This window comes from Salmo trutta, chromosome 34 (genome assembly GCF_901001165.1).
Source record: "Salmo trutta chromosome 34, fSalTru1.1, whole genome shotgun sequence".
Classification (NCBI taxonomy): domain Eukaryota; kingdom Metazoa; phylum Chordata; class Actinopteri; order Salmoniformes; family Salmonidae; genus Salmo; species Salmo trutta.
Genome location: NC_042990.1, coordinates 19681452 through 19693841, shown reverse-complemented (window position 1 = coordinate 19693841; position 12390 = coordinate 19681452). Strand labels below are relative to the sequence as shown.

The 12390-nt window shown below is 43.0% G+C and overlaps 1 protein-coding gene across 2 annotated transcripts in view; it reads right to left on the bottom strand.

Moving 5' to 3' along the window:
• LOC115173758 (cAMP-dependent protein kinase inhibitor alpha) overlaps window positions 1-5419 on the bottom strand; it is a 28986-nt gene extending 23567 nt beyond the window's left edge. The window contains exon 1 of one of the 2 annotated variants that reach the window (XM_029732127.1): window positions 5195-5419. The gene's annotated coding sequence lies outside the window, so the exon portion shown is untranslated. Of the gene's footprint in view, window positions 1-1769; window positions 1899-5194 lie in introns of those variants that run through there. The other variant, XM_029732125.1, reaches the window with a different exon arrangement.
• Between the last annotated feature and the right edge of the window lie 6971 nt (window positions 5420-12390).

Below are 12390 nucleotides of genomic sequence, written 5' to 3'. Positions count from 1 at the left end.
TTGAACTTTATAAAACCCCTATTTGTATTCCTTTGCATTTCTGTGTTAAAGACATTGTCTAGGCCTTCCGTTAGAGCTGTATGGGGAACTGAACTTGCTGAGCTGCTCAAATAAGCCACCATGGTGCCCCCGGCTAACTTTTCCTATTTTGACATGTGTGTCTCCCAGGTTGACGCGATAAACAAACAAAAGAGATCTGAGGCAGGCTAAACTCTAATAATTATGGGGCCCCAGTGCAAAAATCACTGCTCATAGCCCCCATGGAGATAGATGTCACAAAATGTTTTACATTCTGCCTTCTCGCTCTGAAATCCCAACAGAGAACCATGGAGAAGCGGTTCCAAACCCGTTTGGAGTGCCTGAGGGAGCAAGTATTTAAAAAAACTACCAACTGCGTCTAAATATGTATAATTCTGTTGGAGGATATCAACAATTGCCACTATTATAGAGCATTAGAATAGTCAGTTAGGCACAGTATGGTAGAACCCTGAGGCCAGTCCTGAAGTTGTTGGGGCAATTGCACATCAGCCTGGTCTCATAAACTAGACGTAACATTGTAAACGAAAATCTGGTACACTAAAATTATACTGAACAAAAATATAAATGCAACATGCAACAATTTCAATGATTTTACTGAGTTAAAGTTCATATATAGGAAATCAGTCATTTGAAATAAATTCATTAGGCCCTAATCTATGGATTTCACATGATGGACAGAGGCACAGCCATGGGTGGGCCTGGAAGGGCATAGGCCCACCCAATTAGAAGCCAGATCCGCCGACTGGGGAGCCAGGCCCAGGTAATCACAATTCGTTTTACCCCACAAAAGGGCTTTAATAAAGACAGAAATACTCCTCAGTTTCATTAGCTCTCTGGGTGGCTGGTCTCAAACAATCCCGCAGGTGAAGAAGCCAGATGTGTTTGTCCTGGGCTGGTGTGGTTATACCTGTCAGGTGGATGGATTATCTTGGCAAATGAGAAATGCTCACTAAAAGGGATGTAAACAAATTTGTGCACAAACTTTGAGAGAAATAAGGTTTGTATGCCAATGGAAATTTATCAGATCTTTTATTTTAGTTTATGAAACATGGAACTAACACTTTACATGTTGAGTTTATATTTTTGTTCAGTATAGTATGACATGTTACGTTTGGTATGGTTACATAACACAGAAGGTTACTTAAGGCAAAAACTAAAGGGGGTGGGTGGATGGGCATATAACGCGAACGTCTAGCAAGCCAAAGGTTCCGTGTTCGAATCTCATCACAGACAACTTTAGCATTTTAGTAACTTTTCAATTACTTAGCTTGTATGCTAACCCTTCCCCTAACCTTAATTATTTTAGCTAACCCTTCCCCTAACCTTACCCTTTAACCTAACGCTTAACCCCTAACTTCTACCCTAGCTAATGTTAGCAAGCTAGCTGACGTTAGCATTAGCCACCTAGCCAAAGTTAGCCACAACAAATTGGAACTCGTAGCATATTGCATGTTTTTCAAATTCATAACAGTGTACATTTTGCAAATTGGTAACATATCATACAAAATGTAATCATAACATATCATACACAATGGATGATGGACATCCACAAATTAATACATACAATACAAAATGTAACATATCATACTAAATGGCGCCGAAGGAGATGGCTGCCGCTTTACGATCCTGGAACCAATTGTGCTATTGAGTATTTTTTTCAAATTATTTGAAACTTATTTTGTACATAATGTTCTGCCACCGTGTCTTATGCCTGAAAAGAGCTTACTCACCACGTACTGGAGGATGACTTTTTCTTCAACGAGACGGACGGGAAGGATTTACTTCAGATGACCGACAAGGCCCTCATCCCCGCCATTCGCAGGAGAAAGAGAAGGAGGTATCAAGGAAGAAGGTCCAGGTGCCTTGTAAGGATCCGTCGCCGAGAGGGTAATCTACCTTTACCATCGGTCCTATTAGCCAACGTGCAATCAATCAATAACAAAATTGACAAACTACGATCAGGTATATCCTACCAACGGGAAATAAAAAACTGTAATATCTTACTGTGCCTTGCAAAAGTATTCATCCCCCTTGGTGTTTTTCCTATTTTATTTCATTACAACCTGTAAATTAAGTGAATTTTTATTTGGATTTCATGTAATGGACATACACAAAAAAGTCTAAATTGGTAAAGTGAAATTAAAAAATGACTTGTTTAGAAAAATTTCTCAAAAATAAAAACTGAAAAGTGGTGCATGCATATGTATTGCTATGAAGCCCCTTAATAAGATCTGGTGCAAACAATTTCCTTCAGAAGTCACATAATTAGTTAAATAAAGTCCACCTGTGTGCAATCTAAGTGTCACATGATCTGTCACATGATCTCAGTATATATACATACACCTGTTCTGAAAGGCCCCAGAGTCTGCAACACCACTAAGCAAGGGGCACCACCAAGCAAGCGGCACCATGAAGACCAAGGAGCTCTCCAAACAGGTCAAGAACAAAGTTGTGGAGAAGCACAGATCAGGGATGGGTTATAAAAAAATATTCGAAACTTTGAACATCCCACGGAGCACCATTAAATCCATTATTAAAAAATTGAAAGAATATGGCACCACAACAAACCTGCCAAGACAGGGCTGCCCATCAAAACTCACGGACCAGGCAAGGAGGGCATTAATCTGAAAGGCAACAAAGATAACCCTGAAGGAGCTGCAAAGCTCCACAGCGGAGATTGTAGTACCTGTCCATATGACCACTTTAAGCCATACACTCCACAGAGCTGGGCTTTACGGAAGAGTGGCCAGAAAAAAAGCCATTGCTTAAAGAAAAAATTAAGCAAACACGTTTGCTGTTCGCCAAAAGGCATGTGGGAGACTCCCCAAACATATGTCAGATGAAACTAAAATGTTGCTTTTTGGCCATCAAGAAAAACACTATGTCTGGCGCAAACCCAACCTCTCATCACCCCGAGAACAACATCCCCACAGTGAAGCATGGTGGTGGCAGCATCATGCTGTGGAATACTTGCAGCTGCAATGGGGGGGGGGGGGGGGGGGGGGGTGAATAGTTATGCACGCTCAAGTTCTGGACTGTTTTGCTAGCACAGACTAGAATATGTTCCGGGATTCTTCTGATGACATTGAGGAGTACACCACATCAGTCACTGGCTTCATCAATAAGTGCATTGATGACGTCGTCCCCACAGTGACCGTACGTACATACCCCAACCAGGAGCCATGGATTACAGTCAACATCCGCACTGAGCTAAAGGCTAGAGCTGCCGCTTTCAAGGAGCGGGACTCCAACCAGGAAGCTTATAAGAAATCCCGCTGTGTCCTCCGACGAACCATCAAACAGTCAAGGCTTCGATACAGGACTAAGATTGAATTGTACTAAACCAGCTCCGACGCTCATCGGATGTAGCAGGGCTTGCAAACTATTACAGACTACAAAGGGAAGCACAGCTGCAAGCTGCCCAGTGACACGAGCCTACCAGACAAGCTAAATTACTTCTATGCTCGCCTCGAGGCAAATAACACTGAAGCATGCATGTGAGCATCAGCTGTTCTGGACGACTGTGTGATGACGCTCTCCGTAGCCAATGTGAGTAAGACCTTTAAACAGGTCAACATTCACAAGGCCGCAGGGCCAGACTGATTATCAGGACGTATACTGCAAGCATGCGCTGACCAACTGGCAAGTGTCTTCACTGACATTTTCAGCCTGTCCCTGACTGAGTCTGTAATACCAACATGTTGAAGCAGACCACCATAGTCCCTGTGCCCAAGAACACTAAGGTAACCTGCCTAAATGACTACAGACCCATAGCACTCACATCCATAGCCATGAAGTGCTTTGAAAGGCTGGTCATGGCTCACATCAACACCTTTATCCCAGAAACCCTAGACCCACTCCAATTTGCATACCACCCCAACAGATCCACAGGCGATGCAATCTCTATTGCACACAACACTGCCCTTTCCCACCTGGACAAAAGGAACACCTATGTGAGAATGCTATTCATTGACTACAGCTCAGTGTTCAACACCATAGTGCCCTCAAAGCTCATCACTAAGCTAAGGACCCTGGGACTAAACACCTCCCTCTGCAACTGAATCCTGGACTTCCTGACGGGCCGTCCCCAGGGGGTAAGGGTAGGTAACAACACGTCCGCCACGCTGATCCTCAACACGGGCCCCTCAGGGGTGCGTGCTCAGTCCTCTCCTGTACTCCCTGTTCACTCATGACTGCACGGCCAGGCATGACTCCAACACCATCATCAAGTTTGCCGATGACACAACAGTGGTAGGCCTGATCACCAACAACGATGAGACAGCCTACAGGGAGGAGGTCAAAGACCTGTCTGTGTGGTGCCAGGACAACAACCTCTCCCTCAACGTGATCAAGACAAAGGAGATGATTGTACCGGTACCCCCTGAATATAGCCTGCTATAGTTATTTTACTGCCGCTGTTTAATTACTTGTTAATTTTATTTTCTACTTATCTATTTTTTTCTTAACTTTTTAAAGCATTGTTAGTTAAGGGCTTGTGAGTAAGCATTTCACTATTGTATTCGGCGTATGTTGCAAAGAAAATTTGATATTTAAAAAAAATCGGACTTACATATTCAAATTACAAAATGCTCTGAGATCAGGTTGTATACATTGGAAAAGCGCTGAAAGCTTTGCTTCATCAGACCTAAAGAAGGCTCTTCATGTGCTCATCTGAAAGTGATAGACTTGTAGGCCACTGTCTCAAACAATAAATAATCATTAAATATATATATATTTTTAAACGATAGGGCTAACCTACCTGCACATTCTCAGTCATTCCATTCTAAATTATTGTATTGCCATAGAAAGCCCACGGTAGAAGCCATAGCTGGCTCGGCCTATAGGTGTCCAATGGGCTTATTATTACGCATATATTTGACAATTACTGTTTAGAAACTAATCAATTTTGCCGAAATCTGACCTAGGCTAATTTAGAGCTACAATTTATAGGTAAAAGGCATATAACTTGCTGTTGACGCATTATTCCGTAGCCTATATTGGATTTTGATTTTTTTTTTAAAAACGTATGACAGTGTGACATTGTAGCCTACAACTATTCCTCTCACATCCCATACAGGTGGTTATGATGTGCAACAATATAACAACAATGTAGCCTATCATTCTCCATCTCCAGTAGGCTACTAGAAGCACTCACCCTCACCAACTGGATCAGTGCGCGTGCCAAGGAAAAGCAGCGAGTCCAAAGTTATGACAACCCAGACACCATCCTCCTCTCCGCGGGGCAAAAATGAAATTATGCCGCAGTGTGGTGTTTCCTTTTATTAAAACAGAATAACCAGATCAATTAACACCGACATCGGTCCGCAGCATCTTATTTGGAGCGGGTTTCACGTTCTTCTTGTGGCTCAATGTACGCTTGCAGCGCAATTGAAAAGACCGTACCAATATCTTTGAAAGCAGGGGCGCACAATGCGTACAGGTTTTCTAAACGTTAACAAAGGTGATATCCTAATTATTTTGTGCATTAGATAAAACATATTCCGTTGAAAATAACATGTATTATTTTGATTATACAAAGTTATGGCCAATAATAAACATTATCATCCCCCCCAAAATGGTACCGGCGCAATTTTGTCCAATAGCGGAACTGAGAGAATGTGGTTTGTGTTTCGGGAACTATCCTTATCGGATGGTGCTTGACCATGATAACCAACAGGTCTGATTATGGCGTACTAAACGACCTGTTTACGCAGGTCTTCAAGTTTTGTTGATAAGGGGGGTAATGAATGGGCTAATAATCATATAATTAATAAAGGAGGAATTAGCCCTAATGAGCACCTTCTTTAGAGGGCATAGTGTGAGATGTTATTATGTCAGTATTACATTGTTAACTTACATGTTATTCATTATGTCACTCAGACTGTGCATTCTACTTACTTCAATAAATGATTTATATTATCACGCATGCCAACACGTATTAGGCTAGTATGAATTTTCTACGTTGATTAGCCAACCAAAATGCCCAAGGGGTAATCTCACCCATGTCATTTCTGTTTTACATGACAGTTGACTATATTATCTGTCTGATAACCTTGCAACCCAGAACCAATGATAACAATCTGTCACCAGAGACTAGATCTGCATCCCAAATTGCACCTCATTCATTAGTGTACTACTTTTGACCAGAGCCCTGTGGGCCCTGATCAAAAGTAGTGGACTATATAGGGAATCAAATCAAATCAAATCAGATTGTATTGGTCACATGCGCTGAATACAACAGGTGTAGACCTTACAGTGAAATGCGTACTTACGAGCCCCTAACCAACAATGCAGTTGAAAAAATATAAATAAGAATAAGAAATAAAAGTAGTTAAAAAGCAGCAGTAAAATAACAATAGCAAGATAATATACAGGGGGTACCGGTACATAGTCAATGTGCATTGGCACAGGTTAGTCAAGGTAATTGAGGTAATATGTACATGTACAGTTGAAGTTGGAAGTTTACATACACCTTAGCCAAATACATTTAAACTCAGTTTTTCACAATTCCTGACATTTAATCCTAGTAAAAATTCCCTTAGGTCAGTCAGGCTACCTCTGGCGAGCACATGGAGGGCTGTGCGGCTCCCCAAAGAAATGCCACCCCACACCATGACTAACCCACCGCCAAACCGGTCATGCTGGAGGATGTTGCAGGCAGCAGAACGTTCTCCACGCCGTCTCCAGACTCTGTCACGTCTGTCACATGTGCTCAGTGTGAACCTGCTTTCATCTGTGAAGAGCACAGGGCGCCAGTGGCGAATTTGCCAATCTTGGTGTACTCTGGCAAATGCCAAACGTCCTGCACGGTGTTGGGCTGTAAGCACAACCCCCACCTGTGGACGTCGGGCCCTCATACCACCCTCATGGAGTCTGTTGCTGACCGTTTGAGCAGACACATGCACATTTGTGGCCTGCTGGAGGTCATTTTGCAGGGCTCTGGCAGTGCTCCTCCTTGCACAAAGGCGGAGGTAGTGGTCATGCTGCTGGGTTGTTGCCCTCCTACGGCCTCCTCCACGTCTCCTGATGTACTGGCCTGTCTCCTGGTAGCGCCTCCATGCTCTGGACACTACGCTGACAGACACAGCAAACCTTCTTGCCACAGCTCACATTGATGTGCCATCCTGGATGAGCTGCACTACCTGAGCCACTTGTGTGGGTTGTAGACTCCGTCTCATGCTACCACTAGAGTGAAAGCACTGCCAGCATTCAAAAGTGACCAAAACACCAGCCAGGAAGCATAGGAACTGAGAAGTGGTCTGTGGTCACCACCTGCAGAACCACGCCTTTATTGGGGGTGTCTTGCTAATTGCCTATAATTTCCACCTGTTGTCTATTCCATTTGCACAACAGCATGCGAAATTTATTGTCAATCAGTGTTGCTTCCAAAGTCGACAGTTTGATTTCACAGAAGTGTGATTGACTTGGAGTTACATTGTGTTGTTTAAGTGTTCCCTTTAATTTTTTGAGCAGTGTACATAAAAATCGGCCGATGAATCGGTATCAGCTTTTCTTGGTCCTCCAATAATCGGTATTGGGATCAGCATTGAAAAATCCAAATCGGTCGACCTCGAGTTTACATACACCTTAGCCAAATACATTTAAACTAAGTTTTTCACAATTCCTGATATTTAATCCTAGTAAAAATTCCCTGTCTTAGGTCAGTTAGGATCACCACTTTATTTTAAGAATGTGAAATGTCAGAATAATAGTAGAGAGAATAATTTATTTCAGATTTTATTTCTTTCATCTCATTCTCAGTGGGTCAGAAGTTTACATACACTCAAATACTATTTGGTAGTATTGCCTTTAAATTGTTTAACTTTGGTCAAACACTTCAGGAAGCCTTCGACAAGCTTCCCACAATAAGTTGGGTTAATTTTGTCCCATTCCTCCTGACAGAGCTGGTGTAACTGAGTCAGGTTTGTAGGCCTCCTTGCTCGCACACGCTTTTTCAGTTCTGCCCACACATTTTCTATAGGATTGAGGTCAGGGCTTTGTGACGGCCACTCCAATACCTTGACTTTGTTGTCCTTAAGCCATTTTTCCACAACTTTGGAAGCATGCTTGGGTTCATTGACCATTTGGAAGACCATTTGCGACCAAGCTTTAACTTCCTGACTGATGTCTTGAGATGTTGCTTCAATATATCCACATAATTTTCCATCTTCATGATGCCATCTATTTTGTGAAGTGCACCAGTCCCTCCTGCAGCAAAGTAAACCCACAACAGGATGCTGCCACGCCCGTGCTTCACGTTTGGGATGGTGTTCTTCTGCTTGCAAGCCTCCCCATTTTTCCTCTAAACATAATGATGGACATTATGGCCAAACAGTTCTATTTTTGATTCATCAGACCAGAGGACATTTTCCAAAAAGTACAATCTTTGTCCCCATGTGCAGTTGCAAACCGTAGTCTGGCTTTTTTGTGGCGGTTTTGGAGCAATGGCTTCTTCCTTGCTGAGCGGCCTTTCAGGTTATGTCGATATAGGACTCGTTTTACTGTGGATATAGATACTTTTGTACCTGTTTCCTCCAGCATCTTCACAAGGTCCTTTGCTGTTGTTCTTTTTGCACCAAAGTACGTTAATCTCTAGGAGACAGATCGCGTCTTCTTCCTGAACGATATGACGGATGTGTGGTCCCATGGTGTTTATACTTGTGTACTATTGTTTGTACAGATGAACGTGGTACCTTCAGGCGTTTGGAAATTGTTCCCAAGGATGAACCAGACTTGTGGAGGTCTACAAAACAAACTTCTGAGTTCTTGGCTAATTTTTCTTTTGATTTTCCCATGATGTCAAGCAAAGAGGCACTGAGTTTAAAGGTAGGCCTTGAAATATATCCAATTGGCTCAAATTATGTCAATTAGCCTATCAGAATCTTCTAAAGCCATGACATAATTTTCTGGAATATTCCAAGCTGTTTAAAGGCACAGTCAACTTAGAGTAAGTAAACTTCTGACCCACTGGAATTGTGATACAGTGAATTATAAGTGAAATAATCTGTCTGTAAACAATTATTGAAAAATTAATTGTGTCATGCACAAAGTAGATGTCCTAAACGACTTGCCAAAACTATAGTTTGTTAACAAGAAATTTGTGAGTGGTTGAAAAACGAATTTTAATGACTCAAGTGTATGTAAACTTCCGACTTCAACTGTAGGTAGAGTTATTAAAGTGACTATGCATAGATAACAACAGAGAGTAGCAGCAGTGTAAAAGAGGAGCGGGGGAGGAGGCAATGCAAATAGTCTGGGTAAGCATTTGATTAGATGTTCAGGAGTCTTATGGCTTGGGGGTAGAAGCTGTTTGGAAGCCTCTTGGACCTAGACTTGGCGCTCCGGTACCGCTTGCCATGCGGTAGCAGAGAGAACAGTCTATGACTGGGGTGGGTGGAATCTTTGACAATTTTTAGGGCCTTCCTCTAAAACTGCCTGGTATAGAGGTCCTGGATGGCAGGAAGCTTGGCCCCAGTGATGTACTGTGCTGTACACACTATCCTCTGTAGTACCTTGCGGTCGGCGGCCGAGCAGTTGCCATACCAGGCAGTGAAGCAACCAGTCAGGATGCTCTCAATGGTGCAGCTGTAGAAACTTTTGAGGATCTGAGGACCCATGCCAAATCTTTTCAGTCTCCTGAGGGGGAATATGTTTTGTCCTGCCCTCTTCACAACTGTCTTAGTGTGCTTGGACCATGTTAGTTTATTGGTGATGTGGACACCAAGGAACTTGAAGCTCTGAAACCTGCTCCACTACAGCCCCGTTGAGGAGAATGTGAATCTGGGGATGGCCCGTTAGGAAGTCCAGGATCCAGTTGCAGAGGGAGGTGTTTAGTCCCAGGTTCCTCAGCTAATTGATGAGCTTTGAGGGCACTATGGTGTTGAATGCTGAGCTGTAGTCAATGAATAGCATTCTCACATAGGTGTTCCTTTTGTCCAGGTGGGAAAGGGCAGTGTTGTGTGCAATAGAGATTGCATCATCTGTGGATCTGTTGGGGTGGTATGAAAATTGGAGTAGGTCTAGGGTTTCTGGGATGATGGTGTTGTGAGCCATGACCAGCCTTTCAAAGCACTTCATGGCTAAAGACATGAATGCTACTGTTTGGTAGTCATTTAGGCAGGTTACCTTAGTTTTCTTGGGCACAGGGACTATGGTGGTCTGCTTAAAACATGTTGGTATTAAAGACTTGGACAGGGAGAGGTTGAAAATGTCAGTGAAACACTTGCCAGTTGGTCAGCGCATGATTGCAGTACACGTCCTGGTACTCCGTCTGGCCCTGCGGCCTTGTGAATGTTGACCTGTTTAAAGGTCTTACTCACATCGGCTGTAGAGAGCATGATCACACAGTTGTCGGGAACAGCTGGTGCTCTCATGCATGTTTCAGTGTTATTTGCCTCGAGGCGAGCATAGAAGTAATTTAGCTCGTCTGGTAGGCTCGTGTCACTAGGCAGCTCTCGTCTGTGCTTCCCTTTGTAGTCTGCAATGGTTTGCAAGCCCTGCCACATCCGACAAGCATCAAAGCCAGTGTAGTACAATTCGATCTTAGTCCTGTATTGACCCTTTGCCTTTTTGATGGTTCGTCGGGGGGCATAGCAGGATTTCTTATAAGCTTCCGGGTTAGAGTCCCGCTCCTTGAAAGCGGCAGCTCTAGTCTTTAGCTCAGTGCGGATGTTGCCTGTAATCCATGGCTTCTGGTTGGGGTATGTACGTAGAGTCACTGTGGGGACGGCGTCATCGATGCACTTATTGATGAAGTCAATAACTGATGTGGTGTACTCCTCAATGCCATCGGAAGAATCCCGAAACACGTTCCAGTCTGTGCTAGCAAAACAGTCCTGTAGCTTAGTATCTGATTCATCTGACCATTTTTTTATTGACAGTGTCACCGGTGCTTCCTGCTTGAATTTTTGCTTGTAAGCAGGAATCAGGAGGATAGAATTATGGTCAGATTTGCCAAATGGAGGGCGAAGGAGAGCTTTGTACCCATCTCTGTGTGCCATCTTAAATGCATTCTACTGAGTCAGAGTAAGAAGGAATGATGCACAACAGAGTGCAGTGATATTAGCATCATTCTAGTGTGATATCAAACTGAGATAAGAAAAAAAGATTCAGCCGTTTCTTCAGAAGTCTAATGCGCTTTTGCACCTTCCAGAAAAAAAGTAGTGTTATCTATTGATGCCTGGATGAAGCAGGTCTGCCACCTTTGCCTGCAAAGCTCTGGTGCAACGTTCAATGAACTCATGAGTCTCTCTCTCTCCCCCTCTCTCTCTCCCCCCCTCTCTCTCTCACTCTCCCGTCGCTCTCTTGCTTACTCTCGCTCTGTCACGTCCTGACCAGTGAAAAGGGTCATTTGCCATAGTAGAATGGTCAGGGCGTGGCAGGGGGGTTGTTTTGTGTGTTTTGGAGTTTTTTGTTTCTAGGGGAATTTGTTCTAGTTTTCATTTTCTATGTTTGGCTGAGTATGGTTTCCAATCAGAGGCAGGTGTCTTTCGTTGTCTCTGATTGGAAGCCATACTTAGGCAGCCTGTTTTCCTTTGGGTTTTGTGGGTGGTTATTTTCCGTTTAGTTGTTTTACCTGACGGAATTTTGGTCGTTGTTATTTTGCTGTTTAAGTGTTCTCATATAATAAATTAAGAATGAGCACTCAACACGCTGTGCCTTGGTCTGTTCACTACGACGCTTGTGACACGCTCTCTCTCTGACGTAGATGCTATTGTGCCAGATGGAGGTACAAGACCCTAACTGTTTAGCACTTGGAGTCTGACCTTCAATCTACAGATAACAGCTTCTCATACATCTTTTAACTCCTTCGTCAACTGTCTGTATCTTTGTGGAAAGGGAAGGTTAAAGGCCCAGTGCAGTCAAAAATGAGATATAGTAGAAAAATATAGTAAAAACAGGTCAGTATGACATTGGAATGATACTGTGAAATTGTGAAAATAATGATAATGGCCTTTTAGTGTAAGAGCTGTTTGAAAAGACCGCCTGAAATGTCAGCCTGTTTTGGTGGGATGGAGTTTTGGCCTGCATAAATTAGTTATTAAGAGAGTTCCTAATGTCTTTGCCAATAACATCTAGGTTTCTTTTTTTCACCATTTTAATTTAAAACAATCACAATAAGGTACTTCATTGTTAACCAGAAGTTATTTGATATTGAGGTAAAAACTGATACATTGGACCTTTAAAATCTCTGTGTCCCCAACTTTCTCTCCCTCTCTCTATCTATCTCGCTCTCTCTCTTCCTCACAGCATGAATATTGACTGCAGATATGCAGATTTTAAAGGCAGGCAAGCAACATGGATTTTTCAGTTGAGTAAGGAATCTGGAACTAAAAGGTTGTTAACATCCTG